The sequence below is a fragment of the Tympanuchus pallidicinctus genome, unplaced genomic scaffold (assembly GCF_026119805.1).
Source record: "Tympanuchus pallidicinctus isolate F22 unplaced genomic scaffold, pur_lepc_1.0 scaffold1, whole genome shotgun sequence".
NCBI classification, from domain to species: domain Eukaryota; kingdom Metazoa; phylum Chordata; class Aves; order Galliformes; family Phasianidae; genus Tympanuchus; species Tympanuchus pallidicinctus.
The window spans coordinates 107,815,784-107,840,187 of record NW_026294618.1 but is presented as its reverse complement, the minus strand read 5'-3'; the positions used below and the strand labels follow the sequence as shown (position 1 = coordinate 107,840,187).

The 24,404-nt window shown below is 43.5% G+C and overlaps 1 long non-coding RNA gene across 15 annotated transcripts in view; it reads right to left on the bottom strand.

Annotated features, from left to right (window-relative positions):
* Positions 1 to 3,623: 3,623 nt before the first annotated feature.
* Positions 3,624 to 24,404, bottom strand: part of LOC128078361 (uncharacterized) — a 456,397-nt gene continuing 435,616 nt past the window's right edge. For 4 of the 15 annotated variants that reach the window (XR_008205608.1, XR_008205603.1, XR_008205617.1 and 1 more), the window contains 4 exons: positions 23,355 to 23,451; positions 9,883 to 18,742; positions 8,545 to 8,637; positions 3,624 to 3,965 (listed from right to left, as the gene is read on the bottom strand). This is a non-coding gene — a long non-coding RNA (uncharacterized LOC128078361). The remainder of the gene's footprint in view (positions 3,966 to 8,544; positions 8,638 to 9,882; positions 18,743 to 23,354; positions 23,452 to 24,404) is intronic. The other 11 variants (XR_008205605.1, XR_008205619.1, XR_008205611.1 and 8 more) reach the window with 10 other exon arrangements.

Sequence of the window (24,404 nt, the reverse complement as noted above, 5' to 3'; positions counted from 1 at the left end):
GACAGAGCTAAGAATGCCAAATTAGCGAGAGGCGACAGGGTGGTATTGTAGATGCCATCTGTGATTCTCAGAGAAACCGGACTGCAAATTTGCTAACAAAGAAAAGCCACCAAAAAAAAACCCTACTGAAAAAAAAACAAAACAAACCAACAAACCCACCACCAAGAAAGCCCTCTCTGGAAAGTGCTGGGCAATGTGCAAGCACTCACTTGGCTCAGGTTTGAAGAATGGAAAAGTTTAACTAAAGAAATCCAGACACTGTAGCAGGGGAAAAAAAAAGGAAAAAAAAACTCCATGAAAAAATCCCCACACATCCCCAACCACCGAAAGTAGAGCCCCCCAAAGTGGACCTTGATTAAAAACCTACAAACCCCAGGCTTTGATACTAGCCAGGCCTGCGAGGCCCTGTCCCTTGCACATAAAACAAGAAATAAATTAAAACCAGTCACAGCCTGAGATTTACTTAATAAGCCAGCTTCCAACCTCTGCTTGTGACCACTGCTTCCCCTGCTGGCCCCCTGGCTATAAAAAAACCCCTTCTATGCTTCTGTATCTCATCTTCCTCGGGTGGGGATCACAGCAGCTGCTTCTCTAGCAGGACCCTGTATGTTGGAGAATGGAGCCCCAGCCCAGCAGCATGCATGGGGATGGGGAATGGAGCCCCAGCCCAGAGAGACCCCGTGGTCCCTCCCTGTGCCCAGTGCCCTTGCTCCACGTGGGGCAAAAAGGATGCTCCCAAGCAGCACGTTGTTGTTGGCCTCTTGTCTCCCCACACAGACAGAGCTCCACATATCTTCAGCTCTGTGCAGTCAAATGAGACCTATGAAAAACTTGCTCAGTGTCAATTATAATTACCAAAGGAGGCAATCAAACATTACAGCAACAGGGACCCCTGAAATGCTTAAGACAGGCAACTCCCACCATGGCTGTCAACAAATGCTAATTCTCATTAATGTATATGTAGCTCTTAAATGCTGCAGTGGTGCTAGCTATTAGTATTAGCTAGTAGATAATTAGTAGCAAGCAATAGAACTGGTTAAAGTTACAGAATGGAAAGCATCTGCCCCACCACAGCCCTCCCAAGACTGCTGGAAGGAAGGGAAGGAGTGTGGGGAGCAGGGGGGGTCTGCCCTGGGTCTGGGAATCTGGGGCACCTGCCAGCACTCTGCCAGGTGCTGCCCCCCAGCCCTATGGGAAGGAGCTTTCCAAACATGAAAATCCATGTATTTGTAATGACAGCAATAAACAAAACAACAAAAACTACCCTGAAAAGCATAAGCCCAGGCCTTTACCTATGATAACAAATTGAATTGGATATTCCTTACCTGAAGTTTCATGACTAATTAGCAAACATAATTATCCACAAATGCATGTATGTCCTGTTATCCTTATAGCCATTTCAGCAGCCCCGTTGCAAGCCTGCAGCTTGTGATCTGGCAGCTCTAGCAGCCCCCAAAACACAGCTTTTGCCTTTCCCCCTGCGACCCTTTTTTTTTTTTCTTTTCTTTTTCCCCCAAAAGTTCATGGCAGCCGATGTTTTACCACCTGCAAACCGGGGGAGAAGAAAAGCAAGGGGGAGAGGATCAATATACACAGTATTCAGCAAGAGCGTGTTGCGGTGCGGGGAGCTGTGAGGTGTTTGCATTGTCTGTGAGGGGATCCATAGTGGCACTGCGGCTGGTGAAATAATGGCAGATCAGGGGACTGCCTTCGGCGACAAACTTTCATCTGCTAAGTTACAATTATGTTGTAGGAAATGCTACCCCAGACTGCAACTAATTTGTGAATCCCAGAAAGGCAGATCGCTGATTCCTCATCAGGGCTGCAGAACCTGATCTATAAAAATTTGGGGCTCAGCAGGTGGTGGTGTGTGAGTGTGATTTGCATTTCAATTCTTAGTCCACCACAACCTTTAAATCTTCCCGCAGCACTATCACAATGGAAATTTTTGTTCACAGTGTGCTCAAAATACATATTAAAAAAAAAAGAACAAAAATCCTAGCACAATGGAAGTCAGTTGTTAATGGGAAAGAATGCCCAAATTGTTTCACAAAACGCCATTACATCAGAGTCTTTCATCATTTTATGGGGGATCAAATTCCCTGACACCATCTTCAGGGACTCCATGTGGCGCTCATCACTATCATTCCACTGCCACAAACACCACAGCCCTTTCAATTTTTATCTGCCCAGAACCCAGAATATGTTACATTATTTAGTTTTTGTAAGAAGCTTTTCCCTGTGAAGAGTTCACAACAAAAAAAAAAGGCATTTCCCTGAGAAAACAAGCTTGTGAATGTTGGGTAGGGGGGATTTGGGGCAAGCCCCATGGCAGGAGGTGAGAGCAGCTTCGCATCCTTCCTGCTGACTGATGGCACGGTTCCATCAGGGCTGGCAATGGCAGCATGGCGCTCACACAGTTCCCCAAAACCTTGATGGGTCAGACCAAGAAATCTGTATTCACACTGAAAATTAGTTATTTGTAGTAATAGGGAGGCTTCCCAGCGCTGCCACAGAACCAGCAATCAAGTGTGCAGAGAGAGGTTAAAAAAAAATCTACTCCTGGCTCCATCTGCCAAGGAAATATTCCACATCAGACGCTCTCAGCCTTGGAACCCAGTGCCAACAAAGCCAAGACTCGATGCCTTTCCTGTGTGTTTGTGAAGCCAATGGAGACAGGCACTTTGAGAGGAAGCCAGGACGCAGAGCCGTCCGTGGGCCACAGGCAATGAGTATTCACATTCTGGCAGAGCTCCGACACCTCTCCTTGCTGGACGTGGAGCCATCTTTGGGCTTAAAAAGGCACACATGACCGTGAACTCAAATTTACATTTATTTTGGCAATTTGATATCTGTTTTCCTATGTGTGGAGTTTTATTGCCACTTACTCAGATATGGCTGATCTCAGCAGGCTGTTCTCAGGACATGCTCTCCAGCTGATTGAATTTCCAGGCTCCAAACCTTACAGCCCAAGTAAAGGGTGTAGGATTTTGTCTATTGGCAAAAGGAGAACATCAAATAATAGACCCCAATACACTTCCATGTTCTTTCTGCTTTTCCTACTCATGGAATTGGTAGAAGTTCAGCAGCTACATGCCTTTATGAAAGGCATTTTATCTACCCATCTAATAGAGGCATTTTCATTCCCTTGCTGTGATTTGTCGTGTTGGGACGTGTTTGCTTTACTGCATATCAATTCATGCTGGCATTTGTAGGATCCCAGCACTTTCCCTGTGAACTTTCCTACAAGTTGCTCCCCTAAGAAAAGCAAATCTCTACCATGAAGGGTACAGCTTTTCTTGAAAGGCTCTTGGTGCACAGTTCCATAAGGAAGAGGCCAAAGTTTGGATAAGTCCCTCCCACTTCTCAGTCACTGCAGTATTCAGAGCCATCTATGAGGGCAAATTCTGCACCCCGAGGTCTGAAAAGTCCTTGATTCTCCCAGGATTTCTGAGTCCAAATCCTTACTTACTATTAGAGATATTTGCTTGCACTCCACTGAGTGTCAGAGCCCAGTCAGAGTATGTGAAGCTGGAAAAAGAAGCCTGATCCTGAAGGTCCTGCTCAAAAACCAAACAAAACCAAACAAAACAAGACTCATAGAAAGCAAGGGAAGATTGTCCAATGCAGGAAGTACAACTTTATTTTCTTTAAGGACACAGCCTTGCTATCAGCACAGAAAGCATTCAGCAGTATAGATCACACCAACTGCTCTTTGGTGTAACATCTCTGGCATTCAAAACATACAACTTCTGTGTTTGTACTACATTTCTCTCACAGCTTACATCGAGGCCAAACAGACAGCATTTTGCAAAGGTCTTCTAAAATAAGCTTATTTAAAAGAGCAAGGTCAATGCCCAACATATGTCAGATTCTGTGAGCAGAAATCAAAGAGTTAGGAGCAAATGGAATGTGTCAGAACTCAGTGGTTTTCCACGCCAGGCTCTTCATCCACGTTCACGTTCCTGCAGCAAAAAAAAACCAACAACAAAACACAACAAAACAGTATCAATCCCATCATATGGACTTCAGCTTTGGAAAAGTGCCTAAAAACATCCTCCCAGTGCCCATGCATAAGCTGGTTAGCTCAATAAATAAAACTAATGCATAGATCAGTGTTTGGTTGGACACGCTATTTATTGTCTATACAACTGTATTTTTCTTTCAATGGGACAGATGCAGATTCCATGCGTCGGCCCTAGGCTCTATTAAAAACAGTTTAAAAACATCAGTAATGTATTAAATTCCGCTTATAATGTGTCCAATTAAAGGAAAAAGAACATTAAAATAGGGAAAAAAAAAAAAAAAAAAAGTATTAATGGGATTTCAGAATTATTTAAAAAACATTCTGCTCCATTTTTATCTTTGCAAAAAAGGGCAATTTTTTACATAAAAGAGGAAAATTTTTTCTCTGTTCAGATAATGTAATTTGGCCTGGTCTCTTTAACCATGCCTTGCAGAACAAAATCTGTGATTTCAGTTAAAATACATTATTGTCACTTCAGCCTCCCATTTTTGTACTTTAAATTGATTGTAATGGCTGTGCCTTTGGTGGCTTGTGTCTCACCATGCATCTCTGTCACTTAGAGCACCTCTCACTATTGCTTTTCCAAATAACCACCACTGGATAATCACCTCTTCTCCTTTCTCCCAACTTTACTGCTCATTTCCCTCTGTATTTGCAAGCTGGTGCAGTCTGCAAACTGTTTGCTCTGTAACGCCTTCAACATTTGGCTGTTGCACTGGCACACCACAGTCAGGAATTTAAAGGAAGGATAAAAGCTGCCAGAAAAATGCCAAGCCAAGAGCTCTACAGGTAGGATTGTTTCTACCCCTGGCCCGTTTTCCTTGCTGCAACCCGACTGAGGAAAGAACAGGTGAGAAAGGAGGAGTGGGGTGTGACTGGAATTCCTCCAGCTGCACGCTGATGGCTCAGAACCTGTCAGTGCTGTGCAGCACAGGGCTGCATTCAGCTGGGCCCTGCTGCTTGATAGAATCATAGAATGGCTTGGATTGGAAGAGACCAAAAAGTTTAATTGTAACCCCCTACCTTGGGCAGTGTTGCCAACCACTAAATAAGGCAGTGGATCAGATTCCCAAGGGCCCCATAAAACCTGTCCTTGGACACCTCCAGAGATGGGGCATATACAACCTCTCTGGGCAGCCTGTGTCAGCACCTCATCACCCTCAGTCGAAAATTTCCCCAACATCTAATCTAAATCTCCCTCTTTTTAGTTTAAAACCATTCTCCTTTGTACTATCACTATCTACCCATGTAAAAGCTGATCTCCCTTTCTTCTTATAAACTCCCTGTAAGTACTGGAACTGGACTACCAGATCTTTCCTGAACCTTCTCTTCTCCAGGTTGAATGAGCTCATAATGTCTTCATGAGAGAGAGGCTGCAGCTCTCTTCTGCATGCAGTACTCCAGATGAGACCTCACGCAGGCAGAGTAGAGGGGGACAATCCTCTCTCTCTCCTGGCTGTCCATCCCTCCTGTGATGCAGCCCAGCACACTGTTGACTTCCAGCTGCAAGCACACACTGCTGGCTCATGTCTCCCAGTCTGTACACATATCTGAGATCACCCTGACCCAAGTGCAATAGCATGCACTTAATTCTGTTGAACCTCGTTAGGTTCTCATAGGCCCACTTCTCAAAACTTGTCCAGTTCCTTTGGATGGCATTCACTCCTTCTACTGTATCAACTGCAACACTCAGCTTGGTGTCATCTGTAAACTTGATAAGGGTGCACTCAATCCCTTCATCTATTTCACTGATAAAGATGTTCAAGAATAGCAGTCCCAAGATAGACCCCTTGAGTCACTGGCCTCCACCTGGACAGAAAGCCATTGACCACAACCCTCTGCTTGCGACCTACCAGGCAATTCCTTATCCACTGAATAATCTACCCATTTTTCTTCAATTTAAAGATAAAGAAGTGGTGAGGAATCATGTCAAAGACCTTGCAGAAGTCTATGCAAATGACATAAGTTGCCCTTCCCTTCCACTGATGCCATCATTCCATCATAGAAGTTCCCCAGATTGGTTAGGCAAGATCTGCCCTTGGTGAAACAATGCTGACCGTCTCAGATCACCTGCTCATCTCTCATGTGCCTTAACATATCTTCTAGGAGAATCCGCTCACTGATCTTCTCAGGTAGAGAGGCAAAGCTCACCGGCCTGCAGTTCCCCAGGTCATTCTTTCTTACGAATGGGCATGATGTTTCTCTTTTTCCAGTCATGACTTTTCAAATATAACAGAGTGGCTTAACAAGCATGTCAGTCAGTTCCTTCAAGATTCTGGGATGCAGGTCATTGGGCCCCATGGACTTACACACATTTAATCTCATAAGGCAGTCTCAGACTTGATTTTCTCTTACAATAGAGGGATTTTGCTCCCCCAACCCCCATTTAAGTGTTTGGGGATGCAAGGTTCAAGCTTGTGAGAGACAGAAGAAACCTCACTGCCAGAGAAGACTGAAGCAAATAACTTTTTTAGTACTTCAGCCTTCTCCATGTTGTAGCCAGTTTCCCCTTCTCATTTATCAGGGGGTACCTGTAAAATCTCTTCCTGTTAATTTTCATGTCCATCACCAAGCGCAGTTCCATCTGTGCCTTTGCTTTCTTGATCCCACCTGTGCACATCCAGACAGCATCCCTGTATTCCTCCCGGGTGATGCATCATTGTTTCCTTTGCCTGCACATGCCCTTCTTCTTCAGTTTGACTGGCAGGTCCTTGCTGAGTCCTGCCAGTTTCCTGCCTCCTTTGCTTCCTGACAGCACTTTGCAGGATGGAGGCTGCCCCAGACAAACCTGTTCAGGAAGGCAATGTTTCCATGGAAGACTTTGCACCAAAAAGGAGCCATCAGCAGAATGCTCAATGGCTCTGGCTGAAAATTACAACTGGATTTGCCAATGGCATCACAATCCTCTCAAATCCCAGAATGCACATGGTGACATGTAGACACCATAAAGCTTTTTCCTTCTGATGGGACGATCCTTTCTCCTTTGCTTTGCATAGATCTGGTTATTAACCGAAGAATTATTTACCTGGCATAACCATTCTATGCCATACATAGATGCGTTAAACTAAATATACTTCTGTGACTCCATCTATCCAAGCATCTACACTGACTGTGTTGTGAGAAAAAAAAAACAACACCCTAAGCAGTGATATTAGGAAGGATCTCTTTATGTACATTTATGAGATCTGCCACCAGGTGACTCCATTGTAAAATATCCATATTTTTGTAAAACAAAATGCTATTACTTTCATGCAAGATGAGCATCATAATAATCTCTCCCTCCCGCCCCCTCCAACCCATCCCCCAATTCCAGTAAGATTTATCACTCTGAAAAAATGTTATTAAATAGGTAGGACTCTAACTTAAGACATGAAGATTCTTTTTTATTTGTTTCTTTGTTTTTTTTTGTTTTTTTTGACTAGCACATGAAAATGTATTAGAGTGAGGGATTTCCAGAACAGCCTGATCTGTTCCTGTCTAATCAGACCTGATTAATTCAAATCAAGCTGCAATCCTCCGTTTTATTTTGCTTTACAAACTCAAGATCAACAACAAATCAGCAGTATGGAGCTATCACAGGCAGTTAACACGAGAAGCCTACAGATGCTGAGTCTCACGGAATCAAATGGATATGATTAAACATTTGGAATCATTTATTAATATTTTATATATTCAAATATATACAGAGCAGATAGGACCTATTAGAGGGCTGCTCTTCATAGGGGACTCTATTATTTTTGTGCCTTAGAACAGAGGATCCATCTCAGGTGTCACAAGATTTTTCTTCAAAATAGAAAAATTATTACAAATAACAGGGTTATGTGAGAGGATTTGTAAGTAACACCAAGCTGCACCAAACCACGCAATGATCTCCACTGATAATCAAAGCACTGGTGAGATATTTAGCACAGTAGAATAAATAAGGTGAGACAAAATACAACAATCTCACAAATCCAAGATTGCAAATGCAAAATAGATTGCCCATTCAAGAAGTATTTCAGAGATTTACTGAGCCATTATTTCCGTGGAACACAGATGTAGAGAGGCTCTCAGCCTGACCAATTTAATCCACATCAGACAAGGGAGACATAGGTTCAGGAGGCTGAACATGGATTTGGGCGCTTGGCACAGCTGTTTTCCTTAGGTGCAATACACTTGTCACTAGTGGTGGCACTTTGCATTTGCTGTATGGCAGCATATGCGCTTGCCACATTTGGGACCCATTATATCTCTTTACCCTCCAGCCACTTCCCTTCCCTTCTTGTTAGCTGCATGTCCATATATTCTTCCATACTCTTTCACTACATTGCAGTGCCAGCTCTTTGCCCCCTGCTTGCTCCACTGACTGCACACACCGCCAGCATGCATTACAAGCTTCCCATATTACACCCAGCTGCAGGCAGGGGTTCCATTTTTATATAAATTGCAGAACGTATACATTCATACATGCACGTGTACCCACACAAACACAGTCATTCTGTAAGGCATCACATTTATTCTATCAATGAAATACTTACCTACTGAGAAACATTTTTGCTATCAGAAGGACTGCATATAGAAAAGTTGAGGAATGACCAAGGAAATCTTTCAAAGCATAGCGCAAATCCAATCTAGAAGCAAAGGTGAAAAAAAAGGGAGGGGACAGAATATATGTTCACATTTCAGCCTCTGCAATTACAACCATAGTTACTGCAACAGCACAGACCAATTAGTGCATGTTGATATACCAGCTTTCAGATAAGGCATGTACAAAAAAGGCAGTTAAATGTTTCCGCTTGCTTTGTACACAGTGACACAGACAGGACTGACTGCAGGACTCAATTTTGTTCTCTGCTGGGTCATTGCATATGACAACAACAGTCAAAAGAAATTTGGCTGATGTCTTATTTGGAGGGGCTGAGCTGCCACCTTCTCCATTTTCACACTCCAGATTTATAGAGTTTCCTGCCATGGCAGTGGGACACTGCTTCAAAGGAAGAAGGCTCTGATCTGGACAGATGAGCTCACCTGGGCAAGATCCTGTGCAAGGAGTGCATGAGCCTAGCAGGGTGGAATCCCTGGTGGTGTGGGTGTGCAGCCAGAAAGATCACGAGCATCAACATAAAAACCCTTGCACTCTTTTAGAATCATAGAATCACAGAATAGTTTGACTTGGATGGGACCCTTAAAGGTCATCTAGTCCAACTCCCCTACAATGAACAGAGACACCTACAGCCAGATCAGAGTACTCAGAGCTTCATCCAGCCTGTCTCTGAATAGAGTTAAAGACTAGAATAGAATCACCAAGGTTGGAAAAAGCCTCAAAGATCATCTAGTCCAATCACTCACCTGTCACCAATATCTCCTACTAAACTATGTCCCCAAGTACAACGTATGAACATTTCTAGAACACCAGGAACAGTGACTCAATCACCTCCCTGAGCAGCCTATTCCAGTGCCTGACTCCTCCTTCTAAGAAGAAATTATTCCTAATATCCAAACTGAGCCTCCCTTGGTGCAACTTGAGGCCATTCCCCCTCGTCCTGTCTCTAGTTACACAGAAGAGGTTGACTACTACTTCACGACAATCTCCTTTCAGGTTGTTATAGTGATAAGGTCTCCCCAGAGCCAACGTCTCCAGAGATGGATCATCCACCACTTCTCTGGGCAATCTGTGCCAGTGACTCACCACCCTTATTGTAAAAAATGCCTCCCTTATATCCAATCTAAACCTCCCGTTCCAGTTTGAACCCATTTCCCCTTGTCCTGTCACAACATACCCTTCTACAGAGTCTGTCTTCTTTCTTACAAAACATCTTACAGAACATTATAAAGAACATTAAAAATGCAGCAGGCTCTGATTCCAGTCCTCATACCTGAAACTATGTCCTTGATGACCAGTGTTCAGCTCAGGCCAGATCTGCCCCTTGTCCCACTGCAAACCAGAACACTCCAGGGTTTGAGGACTTCACATACAGTTGCACAGATGGGAGTTGTTGTGGTGGAGGCACCTCTCGGAAAAACAATCCATATTCAGCTTTTCTCTCCACAAAAACAAGCAAGTGTAGAATCAAAGTTTTCAGTTCATAATATGGATTCAAACTCTATTTGAAAGAGAAAAAAATACAGATTGCTCAGATTTGGTCTGTTTGTGTTTTCATTAAAGCTATCCTCAAGTGTTTTCTAAAATCTCACCCTAAGGAAGAAATCACAACAAGCCATTAGTGACCAAGTTATTTTTGTATGGGGGGGAGGACACGGGTGAGTGACTGAGCCCAGTGTTACACAAAAAGTAGCTGCTGGCAACTCTGTCCTTCCGTGCATTGCGATGTTTCCAGACCTTACATTCCTTCTCCCATATATTAGCACACAGAAGGAGAAGGCTTAGGAAGGATGTCAAAACATCAAGGAGTACCTGGTCTCCTCTTTGAGGTGACAATTTGTAAATCACCATGGGGAGGCAGCTTGCTCACTTTTTTCTGTGTAGTTTTGAGGGATTTCATTGGAGAGACAGAGACCAGCTGCAGAGCAATGGGAGGTGGGTTTCCATCAGTGCCTGTTGCTGTAGATGAGGAGGTTGTTTCACCTTCCAGTGCAAGTGATACAAATGAAAATCCAGAGCTGGGGCTGGACAGATGAGAGACTGGAAAATGCCTGTCTGTTTTAATGTAAATAGTTCCAATATGCACATACATTTCATGCCATCTCACCGCTCTTACAAATGCCAGGAATGTTAAGTAGGTGGAGGCCCCTCTCAGCACTGACATGCTGTGGCTTACAGCAGCACTCCCCAGGCACAGCTCTTGGGCTGGACAACCAGCACAGTGGCAAAACTTTCCTGGTTGAGGCCGTCTTGGCAGAGTTAGAGGGCTGGCAGCATTTGCCACAGGCACTGTACAGGTCCCAACTGCATGGGAGTTGAGCAAGGAGGCTGAGCTCTCCTCTCTGGACTTTGCATGCAAGCCATGTCGTCTTCTATCTCCTAAGCACAAATTTTAGGTTAATTTTAATCAGCAGTGCCCAGCCATGTGACAAAGTAGCCCTTCAGGAACAAAACTTGAAAACTCCTTGCTGAGGAGTCTGGTGGTAAAGCCACCACCTGTCATCTGGGTCAGAGTTTTATCAGACATCAGGATCAGGAGGGAACAAGCACTTGTACTTTTTGATGGCCAGCTGCACTGCTTGGAGAGAGGAGCCGATTCAGGCTGCCAGTATTGGCTCTCACGCAGATAATAAACTAGACTGCCCTTTCTCCTGACATCACACTTCAGTCAAAAACTTTCCCTCAAAATGTCACTTTCAAAGTTGCAGCTTTAAAAAAAAAAAAAAAAAAGTCTTTATAAAAAATTCATGGCCACAATGATCTGATAATGCAGCTTTCTGATACCAGCAGATGTTTTGTCTAACATGTTCCCTGAAGCTGTACTCTGTGCCTTCATATCTTTCATTTCCAGTTGCTATCTGCTGACTGTGGGATGTCATGTACGTACCCTATAGCGATGCGCAGCAATTCGCATCTAACACCGCCGTGCGTAATGAGCTTCACAAGATGCTTGTCGCAATAACTCCGCACTTCCCCAACCATATGGAACACAACACTCCAAAGCCCACAGACACTTTTTTTTATTACAGTTCAGATCCTTAAAACATAATCTGTGTGATGTCTAGTGAATGTACGTGAAGAGCTGCTGAAAACAAAGTTAACACTTGTTCACATCATCTGTTACAAATGTCCAATTTGGGACAATAAATTTCCTCGGAACCTGTTCTTTTGCTGACTCGTTGCTTTATCTTTTTTCTCTTTCTCTCATGTCGTTTTTTTTTATGAACTATGCATATGTATTAAATGGGATTTGTTATCCCTAGATACCAATTTGCATAAAGTGCAAGCCATCATTGGTTGGAGAGAAGCAAATTACTTCTCCAGCAAGATCACACTTCTTTTTTTTCTTTTTTTCCTTTTTTTTTTTTTAATTTTAACAAACCGCAGGCAGAGACTGTTAACAGCACTTAGCCAGATATGCAAAGTATCACTTTTCTCAAAAGCAGCTTGATCAATGAGAGAAAAAAAAAAAAAAAGAAGAAGGAAGGGAGGGTATTATTCAGTTAAGTACAATGCAGGAATGACCCAAGACCAAGGCAGCTAACCCAGCCATCACCTGTAACTTGATCTGCCAGAATCCAAATGCAATACAATTCAAGTGTGGCTTGGCAGCCAGGACACAGAGCTAAATGCGATGCCTGAGCAGAGCCTCCCAGAACGACCACTGCCTTTTCCAAGTGTGCATAGTGCATTTCCAGAAGTCTCAAGCTTGCTCGGCAATATTACACATCGCTCAGTTCCCTGGCATAAGCCTTCCTTTCTCACTCACATCCCTACCCATTTATTCACACTGGGGATCTGGAGAACTGTGCAAACACTGGCCTGAAATACCTTTAACAGTGCAGGGAGGCTCTCCTCTGCCCTTCCCAATTTGACCAGCTCCTGGTGCCAGTGGTCCTCTGCAGGATGGCAGCTGCCATCCTGGCTGGCTTTGGGCAATCACTGTCTCCCTTTTTTCCTAATTCTCCTCATCATACACACCTGTGTTGGCAAGAGCCTGAACGTTAACAATGGAACAGATCCCCAGTTCTGAGCTAGCTCCCTATAACATCTGCACTTTCAGGGAGAAAGATAAAGAAAAGGGCAAAATGACTGTGACAGGATGTTACCAACACTTCAGGAACCAAATTACCTGAGCAAATCTGTGACGCTCATATGATGTAAAATCTCACCAGCCTGCAGTTAAAAGATCATGTACCATGAGACACGCAGTTGAAACGTGGGATATTACATTCAAAGGAAGAGAATAAAATCAGCATGGATGTCGAGCTGCAAAGTTTCAAACTTGAGTCGGGTCTTCTCAAGGATTCAGTCCTGGGACATTGAGGTGCTGCAGAGGAGTCCTCTCAAAACATCAGCTTTGATTCTGCTGAGATCTCTAAATATGACTGTAGGACCTGTCTCAATAAACAAGCACAATTCCATCCCAAATCCATCAGTATCATGTGCTTGGACTATTTTACCTCTGAATTTTATGGACAGATGATAGTCTTTTTTAAGAATGGTTCCTGAGATCACAGAGGGCATTAGTAATTCCCTGTAGAAAGAGCACAATTAATGAGGACAGTGGTGCTGCCTAGGTGCTGAGGTGCCTTTCAGGGAACTGTGGTAGCCAAAAGAACAAGTTAGAAGCCAGGGTCCCCTAACTCTCAAGAGGGAACCTGTATTTCCTTGCTACCTTTATCCAACGACACACAAACAGCCACAGATTTTATGCTGTGTGACAATTTGGAGGTGGAAAAAATAGTTTCCGTCTGCAGAAATATTGGCATCTTCTTGCGGCTTTTGCAAAAAGGCAAAAATCTCACAATTTCACACATCTCTACTATTAAAGTATGCTGCTTTGTTTCCATATTTATCTTTGTCACATTTAAAAGGAATGAAACAGAATTTCAGAGAAGACCCTCACTTGCAAATGATCACAAAAGAACAAAAAAAGTCACACAGAGATTACGAGAACTCACAAGAGGGAATTAAGTGACAGTTTTGGAAGTGGGGCTTTATTGTAACCAAGGGCCCTTCAGGTTTTAACCACAAAAAATCACCATGGGGCCAGATGGAATCACGTTTGGCACACTTACCCTTGGATGGAGAGGAAAATGTAGATCTAGTCTCTCTGAGTCTGCTGGCTTAACAGGCAGGAAGGATCTACAGCTTCATCTTCCAGGCTTCTCCCACTGGAAAACCCTGGCACGATTACCTGGCAGCTTACAGAGGCTGCTTTAAGGTGCTCCCGTACAAGTGCAGCTGTAGCCTGATTGCACTGGAGACAGATGCAGCCGAAGAAATATACTGCTAAATCTTAGCAGAACATAGCGCATGATACCCAACCATAGCATAGGCACTAGATAACATGCAATCATGGTCTCCTACTGCAGCAAATTCTACATAAACCCAGGCCTCTGAAAGAAAAGTAGTAAAAAAAAATGTGTTTTTCTCATTCCTTATCTGTACCTACTCCATTTTACCTAAGGCTGGCTATTAGCTCAGCTGGTGATGTCACTTACTTCACTGGAACCTGTTATCAAGAAAGATTTCTCACAGGATTTTCCATTTTGTGAGCTTTGTGCTTTGTGCAATGTTGTATTTCATTCCATTAGATAAAGGGTTAAGTAATTCACATTTTACCCATATAGACTAAGTTATACTCCCTGTGGGTTGTTGGCTTTCCATTGGCTAGAATGATGACCTTGGAAACAGACAAAAATGATGCATTGTTGCAATAAATATTATAGCTTGCACCTGTTTCTAATTAAGTCTGCCAAACAATTTCAGAGATACTGAAAAGAGAAATGCGTTGGCTTCTAATCGGGCGCTCTTTGCTGTTTGATCTGGATTATTCAGTGCCCCACATGACCCCACCTTCCTGCTTCTCATTTTTCTTTTTCTTATTGGACTTACAGGAAGCACTAGATGAAGTAAGTCATCTCAAAGAGGAACATCTCTGCCTAAAATCAGTTGTTTCTAAAAACCTGAGAATTGGTTGATTAATACCAACAAGGCCAGGAATACTTTATGGCAGGATACTTCCAAATTTTCCAGTATGGTTCTTGGGTTTCATAGGTCTGTTGTATCAAAAAGTGAATTTCACTTTTGTTCACCTTTCTCCAATATCAGTGATCAGGATCAGGCACTGACTGGGATACTGGAGGTTTCTGCAGGACTTAGACATGTTGGGAAAATAGTGCAGTAATTCTTTTTCCACTAACATTCATCAGATGTAACTGAGCAGCAGTCACCTTTGTATTTCAGAGATAAGGGTACCCTGGGATGACTGGATGACTCTGGCAACTGTTGCCATCAGAGCAGTTGTTATGGGTAAGTATGGACCCAGGAAAATACACACAGGTTGTGGTTTGAAGTCTGGCATCACGCTTCTTACTTGCTTTGTTGATTCTCCCATCGAGTTGATCCCCCATCAAAGTGCTTTTTGTTAAAATCAAGGATTTATTTCTTGCCCATCTACCCAGCCAAACTATTCACAGTTTATGCAAATGAAATGCCTCCTCTGTTGTTCTATGGACAAGTGCAAATACACTTGGAAAGGCCGACGACATCGTCCTTAAAGATTCTAAGAAGAATTGGTAAGATCTCCATTTTCTGAACGGGGTGTGGAAGGCACAGCTCAGCCAATGTGTTTGGCCAATACAAGCTGATGCTGTCAATGACAGAAGCAGTTCAGTCTTTCTTTCACTGCATGGTCCTTCTTCTCATGATGGAATAAGCATTTCTGTACCTGTATTTTGTAATAGGCTGAGGAACTTACACAGACGAAAACCAACCCTGGGAAAAAGAGAAGACTTTATTTTGTCCACATCAGCTCCTTGATTTTGGTTAGTACGCAGCCTGGCAGGACAGGATGCAGCAGCAAAGGCAACAAGGCAACATTTTTGCCTGGATGTGCATGAAATCACAGAGAGAATATGCAGTGACCTCAAGAAAGCAGTGTAGGTCTACAGGTCCTTTCTTTACCACCCGGCGAAGATGTTCTAGTTGCATGCTTATCCTCTGGGCTGCCCAAAGCTTCTCACCCAAAGAAAACATATCTTAAAAGTATCTCAACACTCTGCTCAGCCAACAGCTAATTTCTTGGGAGTGGAGGTTGCACAGGCAATATTTTAGCAGCTGTCCTAGTGAAGGAAGGCTCAGACAGGGCAAAAATAAGCCCAGATACAACAGCACAGAAAGGGAACAGCTTAGCCTGTGGTACCCTGCCAAAGTACTATGACAAGAGATTTATTTGGGAGGAGGGACAGAACTACAGAGGTATTTTGCAGGGTTAGCACAGCTCCTCCAGCTGACACAGTCCCTCTTTGGCATTTCCCTCCATGGTTGGTAATGAGATGCTGCTGGTACCCCCATGGCTGGAGGTACCTGCAGTGGTTCAGCCCATCTCAGTGCTGTGCCAATCACTTAACAATTCCCACAGCTGCCTTTGTACGAAGCCTCTCTCTTAAGCCTCTGGTTTAAGAATTTAGAGTAATCATGTAAAAATGATACCCCTGTGCTCTATGATCCGCTGAATCTCACTAATGCCGGATCCCAGAAGAGGGCTTATTAATGAAAAGATGCAATGCCTCACTCTCTACTCATGTTTCACACGAATATCTCTCATGGATTCGGCAGTAAACCTTACTGCTGATAAAGTAAGTATAATGAATCTCCGTGCTTTGCAAGAATGAAATCTTGGGCTGATGACATAGTTACCTGCTCCGCACCCAGCGTAACAGCAGGCTGGAGAGGGGCGAGGAGAAGTACCTGGATGCTCTGGGGAACAGCCAGCACAGATCACAGCCTCCTAAACCTCGCATCTGGCTTGTAGCAATGCCTTTGGTTGTGTGCAAAGATCAAGAGTGTGGAAGGGAGCAGTCTGCAATTAGCTGAGAGAAATAAAATTATGCTTTATTGCAAATCATGAAGTCAACACAAGAAAGCAGAGTTTTAAAGGGACAGCAATGCCTTGGGGATACTGTGAGTCCTTCCAGTAATACACAGCACCCAAAAGCCCAGGCAGTTCCTTCCAGGTGATGGCTCCTCTGAAGAGACTGGCACCTGGTGCTCTGCAGTCAGCAGGATCTGATCCCAGCCCTGATATCCAGCCACACCTTGAGAAGGCACAGAAAATAATGCCAAGTACTGCCTTTGTCCTGGAGCTCTTCTGCTAATGGATGCATGTTTTGCCATCAAGAGATTTACATCATCAGAAATGCTTTTGGAAGCATTTGTTAAAGAATCTCTTTCAGGTGTCATGTGGTACAGAGGTAAAACACTGTGGACAGCAGAGCAGTAGGTGTCTGTATTTGTCCAAGGCCCCCTGCAACATGAATGCCTTAGCATCAGTAGGATGGTGTAGGACAAGCCTCAGAGATGGCACCATGGAGAAGCCCGAGACAGTCACAGAGGTTGGCTTAATGTCCAGAAACCAGACTGTTCAGCTCACCTTTGCTGCCTGGACCATGGCTCATCCTTTCATATCCAGCCTCACCTTACCAATCCAAACATCTCAAACCTGGTGCAAATCTGAATAAGGAAAATTAAGAGCTGGAGATTCAATGTAATCCCACCTCAAGCACTGGTCTATTCAGCTACTTGAGCAAGCCATGAAAATGTTAGCAATGTGTCTTTGGGGGATGCTCAGGTCAGAGGGAACTCAAACACCCTGAAATTCTGTGGAGTCTGAAAGTAGGTGCTACATTTCATGTTAGCAGCTTGGGTATAACTCCTGGGATTATTCATATCTAAATGCCCCATATGTTGTCTTTAGAGAGGAAGGCGTTCACACCACCTTTATATGTGTGCTTTCTTCCCTTTGCTCTTACATTTCTTCAACATGCAAAATGTACTTAACTCGCTGCTTATTGAATGAAGGATTAGTATTATTTTCTTTCCTCCAGTGAACTTTGTTTCACTTCATCCTGCATATATTTTGCTAGTCTGTGTTTTCCTGCCAACACACTACTGTTGAGCAAACTACCGTACTTAAGGGCAGCCAGCTAGCACAGTGATACCTTTTCACTTGCAGGGAGTGTTTCTGTAATCACGGTGGTGCTGGTGGCATGAGTGACAGCTTAAACCAATGTGCACAAAACACACTTCCAGAAGTTTCACTGAGCTGCGTTAGAACTGAAGCAGCTTCAGACTGCCAAAACACTGAAACACCAAGGGCAAAGCATATCTTGAAATGCAACCTGCAGCATAGCTCTTCTGCAAGCACACATGTTGATCAGGGACTGTGAAGGGAGTTATTGCCCCAACCTCCTGTCACTGTGCTGCTGTACCTCAAGTTCCACTAGGCTGGGAGCAGTTTGAAAACATCCTGCTTTGAGTCCTGCAGAAATTAGAATAAAACAAATTGGTAACAAATTTGCAAGGGCTCTGTATGAGTTTCATGGTCTCCTTTCTTGTTGCTCAGATTAGTTATGTTGCCCAGTAGGAAAGCAAGTAGAAAAGTAGGGTGTCTTTACAACTCATTGTGCTCTTGGAAAACCAGATTGGGTACTCCCATTCACATCACTGTGGCAATGCAGATCTATCTGGTGGAAGCATTTTCTTTTTCTTGTGGAATTATACCTCAGGTCCTGCTAGGTAGCTGTTCTCTTTGTTCCTGCAAGCCAAGCTAGTTGCAAGATCATGCTAAGCCATGCTTATAACCTCTCACTAAAAAGGAAGAGATTACAAAGGGGGCAAAATACCCCAGAGGGTTCCCCTTTATCAGAACCTCCCTGTCAGTTTGCCTTCTCATTTCCTGAGCTCTTGTCTGATTATTAGTGTACTGGCAGAATAAAAATAACCTCATATTCCTACATGAATCATAAATAAAACCCTTTTATTTCATCAAAGGGGTTGGCAGGTTTATAGTCCTTTGCAATGCATGCACGATGTGAATGACATACCTTTAATTTTGCTGACAAGCTTGTCGGGGTCCTAATGAAAAAGAGTGAAAAGTGGGTGACTTCTCTAAAGGTTTAGCCGTTGCTTTTTGGTGAGGATATATATTTCACCTTGCCACAGTAATCAAGGAGCCAACTGATCTTGGTAATGAACTCTTCAATTACAGTCCACTTCTGACTCTTCAGGAATGCCTAGGCAACAATACCACGGTGATTATTGCTGATATTACAGATTAAAGTCACCTGGGGGGGAAAAAAAAAAAAGAAGGAGGGAAAGAAGAAAGAAAATCCAAGCAGTGTCCTTGCTAGAGATTCTGGTGTCAGGATGCATCAGCAATGAACTGAAAAGAAAGATCACATTCCGGATTTTGAGAAGCTAGATTTTATGTCTCATTTGTACATACATTTGGACAATCATAAATTCGCTGCTCTCTTGCTTGTATTTTGATATTATGTGTTTCCACGTTTGTTCATCTAGCTGGTTTGTTTTTTAGAAGCCAATATAAAGCATTGTGCCACTTTTCTTGGGAAAATCTCATGAAAAAGGATAATACAAAGAATTTCTTTGGGTATCTGACAAGCAACTGTCCAGAAAAAGGCTGAACAGAGGAAAAAGTCCAGGAGTACAAAAAACAGTGTAAACAAACTGGAAATTTCTCCTATTTCTGATCTTTTCTAGCGTGAAATGTTAACTTCTTCCAAAGAGGGAGGCAAGCAGTTAAAAAATACATTTTTAGCAGTGATGCAAATTCCTTCTCCTTCTTCAAAACATCTCTTATTTCTACTTTCCTTTTGTCGCCTCCTATTTTGCTCATGTAAAAGTCATAAGAAACACTGGTCCCGAGGTTTGCTTTCTGACCACGGGTAATTGTCAAAGCCACAAGTCTATCCCCTCTCAGGAAAGAAGACCTGCTTTTTTGGAAACGACCCAGGTCTTCATGTAGTAATTTAGAAACAGATAAAGGGAATAGGAAAGCTGGATGTGCTGACTTGGAGATTATCCTTTGTTTTGTTGGTGATTCCTGTCTTCAGCAGTAACTCATCAAGAGAAGGGTTTGGATTTGGCAAGTTTCCTTATGCTGATTCCTGTTCTCTTCAGTTACATTTTCTCTTTCTCTCCACTTTTTTTTTTTTTTTTTTAACTTGCTCTGGGGAATACAGAGGTGGGTGTGAAAAAAATGAGAAAGAGACAAGCAAAGCCATGCCACTGGGGAAAGAAGCAGATCTGAGTGTGCAGGACTGTGTGTGCACAAGAGGCAGGGCAGAAAAGGGAAGAACCTGTGGGCAGTGAGTGTCGGATCACTATCATATCAGGACTCTTCAAGATTCCTAAGCTGTGTTTTTAATTTTCATTACTTTCCATTTTCCTTTGATAAGTTCAAGAGCAGTATCTAATTTTAATAGGAGCTTTTCATCAAACGTGGATATCTTCCTTCCTCAAGGGATGCCCTGGCCACAAAAACATCAGGCTCTGTGAAACATTAGCTAATCCCAGCTAGTTACATGACCCTATCAAGCAAAGAGATAAATTTTACTCTTCATGAGGGTCCTACTGTTTATACTCTAGACAAAATTCTTACATCTCAAAGTTTTAAGAGGAAAAGCATTTTTCATAATGCTGGGAAACTGGCCTTAAAGACTTGGGTCATACAAATCTGAAACTGTTCCTTGTTTCAAACTAAATACCCTGACAGACTTCCTCTTGGTCACAGCTGACAGCAGCAACTCATTTTCCCAGCATAATATCCAAACAGGTAAAGGTAGGAGCCGCCATACTTCCAAAGCTCTTTTGCTCCACTCTAACACATTTAACAGACCGAATCAAACCAGACATACTATCTTGATACATTTAACATGCATTGCATCAAACTGTATTTTAAAACATGTCACAGCTTATTTTAAATGGGAAATGGAGTGCGTTTTGTACTTATTTAGTGCCTTGCTCCATCAACATGTCCCTAGTGCTTTGGTAAATACGAGCATGCTGTCTGTAGTGGTGTTGCCTCTTCAGCTGCTTGAAATGAAAGGTCGTGCTAGAAAAGGTTAAGAAGAGCCTTACATACTCTGAAATTATCAGTTTGTTATCACTATTAATAATACTTTATAGTACTTAACAAGCTACTTTTCATCTTCAAAGCACTTTGCAAATATTAATTAATCCTCCCAATCTGCCTGTGGGGTAAGCAAATGCTGTTGCTCACAGAAGTTGAGTCAAAGGATTAAGTGATGTGCCCGAGCCAAGAGGGTCTGGAGCAGCCTCTGCATGTCCTGCTCTGCTGCTCAAAATACTCAAAATACAAAAAAGAAGTGTTTTGCCATGCTCAGATGGGATGGTGGAGGTGTGCCACTTTTAAACAGTTGTTTTCTTAAAGCACTGGTTTGCAATGCTGACTGTCCCTTCAGCTGCTTGAACAAATTGATATGATCTGTGACAGCCAACAGCTGGCAGCAGCTCATAGACCCATGTTCAGCACACTTGGCAAGGACCTGAACTTGTGTCCTCAGTACAGCCACAAAAATCTGTACATTGTGCTGTGTATACAAAGTGTATGCATGCAGACTGCCAGCATCGTTGTGTGTATGTATGTATATGCATGCACATTTCTGGTGGCCTTCTACAATGAAGTGGCTGCACCAGTGGATCAAAGAAGGGCATCTACTTGGATTTCTGCAAGGTCTTTCACATGGTCCCCCACCACATCCTTATCTCTAAATTGGAGAAGTACTGGTTTGAAGGGTAGACTATCCAGTGGATAAGGAATTGCTTGGAAGGCAGCAGTCAGAGGATTGTGGTCAATGGCTCTGTGTCAAGGCGGAGGTCGGTCTTCTGTGTTGTCCCCAGGAGGTCCATCTTGGGACTGCTATTCTTCAACATCTTTGTCAATGACACACATGAAGGGATGAAGTACATCCTCAGCAAGTTTGCGGATGACATCAAGCGGAGTGGTGCAGCTGATGCAGCAGAAGGAAGGGATGCCATCCAGAATGACTTGGACAGACGTGAGAGGTGAGCCTTACACTTGGATCAGGGAAACCCCAGATATGGGCACAGTCTGGGAGAAGAATTCATTAGGAACAGTCCTATGGAGAAGGACTTGGGGATCCTGTTGGACAAAAAAGCTGGACATGAGCCAGCAGTTTGTGCTTGCAGCCAAAGCCAACAGTACCCTGAGCTGCAACAAAAGAGGGGTGACTGCAGGGTAGTTGTTCCTCTGCACTGCTGTCTTGAAGCTCCATCCTCTTCAGGCAACCAACCCGTGGCTGAGGGGTTTGGAACTATATGATCTTTGAGGTCCCTTCCAACTTAAGCCATTCTATGATTGTGTGATTCTATGCTCATATACTTTCTGCCTTTTTCTGCTCAGCTCTTTTAGCTGGAAGTTCAATACTTTGCTCTTTTAAAGAGTGTATTAATGTGATGCCAATATGTCCAGGCTGCAAAAAGCTGCCTAGATATTTCCTGCAAAGACTACAGGTCTATATCCATGGAGGAGTTCTGAGTTGATTCCTAGAACTACTCCCCAAACTTCGCTTAAAGTGACCATGGAGTGATTGCTTGAAGCAGCAGGCTCCTTTAAAGACCTTGCAGGTCACAGTCACTCAAGACACAGCAATAATGAAATGTGTCATTGAAAACAGCCTGTGTAGTGCTGTGGACTGATTAGAATCATGTTTGTTTTCTTCAAACAATTCCAAATAGTTTCAGTGCTAACAAACTATGAAAGGTTTAGGGGAAAGAGCAGTCCCATGATGATATTTTATTAGTCCATGCTTCTTTGAGTTGGTAAATCACACTATTTTGCTTTATTGAGCGTTCCTTTAGGAGCATACTGGAATTTTTTTTTTAATCTGTAACAATTAATTGAGTGCCCAGTGCATCACAAGGCACAGCTTGAAATCGGAACTCTACATTTTCTGGGAGTCCTTTGGTGCTACACAGGCTGCCAAAAAGGATAGTAGCTGTGACATGTGGTGCACCTGCTGATAAATGGTGGTGAGAATGCAAAACCGGAGGGCTAAGGACTTCCTTTCAGGACCACACTGCATTCATGAAATGAATGTGATGATGACCCTACTTGTTAATCTTATTTATTTCTTTTTCTTTTGGCTAGTGAGTTACTTATCCCCTTGCCTGCATGTTAGTTTTATCTTCGCTGCACAATGCTATGGCAAGACCAGCAAAATCAGCATCTTCTAATATATAAAAGAGCCTTTTGAAGGTGGAATAAACCAAGGAGGCCAGTTACTAATTATAGTCCATTGTACCAGACGTTGAGAACAAATGAATAATAATAATAAGCCTTGCGCTTACTGGAGCACTGTGCAAAGACAGTGGTGCCTTTGTGGGAGAGGAAGATCCCTTCAGTGGACCAGAGAGAGAAGAAATGGGATTGTTAATGTATGTAAGATGCAGGCAGATTTCCATTGGTACTATTTCATTGCAGAGGCAGAAGGTAGCAGAGCCAATCATGAAAAGCGTGAAGGTGTGAAGGCACAAAGATGGAGAGTTGATTAAAAGCACCATGGGGAGTGTGGGAACAAATCAATGGTAATGATGGAATTATGCCTGAGTGGAACCCAATAGTCTGCAGTGTCCTACTGGCTTGGCACTGGGGATTAAACACAGCAAAGAGCAGGGCTCAGCCCTTGTCTGGCCAATTGGCACCCAGAGACATGCTGATGTGCTGAGGTCCCTGAGGAAAGCATGAACTCAGTGTGAACATCTCTGTGCCCCCAGCAGCCAGAGGAGCACTCTGCAAGTGATCTCACACAAACTAAGCGTTAGTGCCCTTCTCCTTCCCTATTTTAGGGACTGCTTTGCTGGCGTGAGGCATGCATCTCTATGTGTACATACCTAAGGTGCCTCTGTCACTGTGGCTCTAAGACAGCCAGCGATTGCTGTGGTGAAGGAATGTGGCACAAGGATGCTCCGTGTTCTGTGGAAGGGCATTCTGCAGAGGGAAACAACCAAACAGCTCATGAGGCTCATCAGTTTTCTCTGCTGGAAAACAATTTGGAATCTCTCTTATCTGCTTTTGTGGTTGATGACATCAGGAAAAAGGACCCAGGGCTGTTTTGCCTGCCTGTTTGTCACTGGATGCAATGGATGGGAAGATGAGCAGACAGTGCCTAGTAGAACAGATAGGGAGTGCTGGGACCTACCTCTAAGAGATAATTGCATTCTGAAACTGAACATGCTATCATACTAAGCATCCTGGAGATTTCCTCTCCAAAGGCACATTTCCTGAGAGCAAACTGCAAGGACAACACTGTTCAAAGAAGGGACACAAGAGGACAGTTTGACCTCAGCCTGGCCTTGCCTGCAAGGAAATAAATCCCTCACACCATGGCACCAGAGCCAGACCTTGAGCAAATACAGTGAGGATATGCTGGCTTTTCTGGCACAAAATCATGGCTAAATAACTGAAAGCTAAACATTTTCCAAATAAAATATTTGCCAGTGGTGTAACAGGCAGCTACAGACAGAGGGAGGTTGGTCCCAGACAACCTGCACTCCTGCTAAGAGACCTTCCCATTGGAGGGGTCTACACATACCCCCAAAGTCAGAACCCTGGGGCAGGAAGGGACATCCTGTGGTCTCTCCAGAGATAAAATTTTCCAAAAGGTAAAGAGTCACAATTAGAAAACGCACAGATTCTTTCCAAATGGTTTTAATGAAGATGATTTAGGAGTGGTCAGGTAAACAAGCATCAGCAGGTGTAAAGCCAGCAAGGAAAGCACGGGGCCAAAGCGTGTGTCCCTGCGTGGGCCCATTCCTCACACATCAATTTTTCTCTTGAAAGGCAGCAAACACCAGGAACTGGAGAGAGAGACCTGGGCACATCACAAATATTGAATGCAAATACAACACATTCCAGTGCAGACCCTTCACTGAAACAAGCCC